This window comes from Microtus ochrogaster, chromosome 5 (genome assembly GCF_000317375.1).
Source record: "Microtus ochrogaster isolate Prairie Vole_2 chromosome 5, MicOch1.0, whole genome shotgun sequence".
In the NCBI taxonomy this organism is placed as follows: domain Eukaryota; kingdom Metazoa; phylum Chordata; class Mammalia; order Rodentia; family Cricetidae; genus Microtus; species Microtus ochrogaster.
In genome coordinates, this window is record NC_022012.1 from 68,934,812 (window position 1) to 68,936,317 (window position 1,506).

The following is a 1,506-nucleotide window of genomic DNA, read 5'->3' on the forward strand; positions in this document are numbered from 1 at the left end:
AAAAAAAAACAAAAGCAAAAACAGAAAACAAAAAAGTGATGGGAGTCTCCAGAAAATGGAATTTCTAGTGCCAGACTTGGAAAAACAATGACGAGTACTGTAGTTAGTGGACAAAAAACCCTGAAACGTTTAGCAGGAGGCCATGAACTATATTTTTAAAACAATGACACAACACAGCATATTTGACCCACAAAAAAATCTAGAAATCAAGAATTATAATCCCACCAGGTGGTGGTGGTGATGTACACCTTTAATCCCACCACTCAGGAGGCAGAGGCAGGTGGATCTCAGTGAGTTTGAGGCCAGGGCGGTCCTGAGTTCCAGGACAGCCCTGACTATACAGAGAAACACTGTCTCAAAAAATAAAGTTAACACCAATTTTTAAATGGCTTTAGTAGATTAATCCCCTACCAAAGAGAATGGAATGAAATTCCAGAATGAAGCAATAAGTAATTTAAAATGAAAATAATTAATGTAGACACAGGGGAGTGATTATATATATATATATATGTGTGTGTGTGTGTGTGTGTATACATATACATACATTTAAATATATAACACTCCCTGTGTCTGCATTATTTTCATTTTTAAATTACTCCTTGCTTCATATATATACATACACACACACAACAGAGCTATAAAGAAGAATGAAAGTTCTACTAGATATAAGTTTCATTGAAATTCTAAGGGAAAAAGAGAAGAAGGATTGGTCTTAGAGAGACGATGTGTAGTAACCCACTTACTCAAGAAACTCTACAGAGGCACAGAAGGATCAATAAAAAGAAATACTCACATCCACATTAAAACAGAACTTCAGTGAACCAAAACAGGCTCAATGTAGTCATAAAAAAAGCAAAAACAGTGTAACACGTTCCCATTGAAGTCACCACTGCCCTCACGGACAGAAGACAACAGGCTTCAAGAACAATAAAAGATCTATATTGCCACTAGATAACCACGTAAAGGGTGCCCTATAGGTGTTCACGGTGAAGAAAAGAATCTGCATGAAAAAAAAAATCAGGTGAGCCGGTGAGGTGACTCAGAGAGCAAAGGTCCTTGCTGCGCAAGCCTGGTAACCTAAATTTAATCCCTGGAACCCACAGAAAGGTGGAAGGAGAGAACTGACGCCCACAGATGTCTTTTGGTCCACATGTTTAATGTGGCACATGCACTAACTTCCCATTATGCACACGCAGAATAAATGATTTTTATTAGCCAGGCGGTGGAGGCGCACGCCTTTAATCCCAGCACTGAGAGGCAGAGGCAGGTGAATCTGTTGAGTTCGAGAACAGCCTGGTCTACAAAGAGAGTTCCAGGACAGTGAGGCTGTTGTTACACAAACAAAGAAAACCTGTCTCAAGAAAGCAAAAGAAGGCTGGGTGGTGGTGGGGCATACCTTTAATCTCAGCACTGGGGTGGCAGAAACAGGTGGAACTCCTGTGAGTTCGAGACCAGCCTGGTCTACATAGTGAGTTCCAGGACAGGCTCCAAAGCTACAGAGAAACC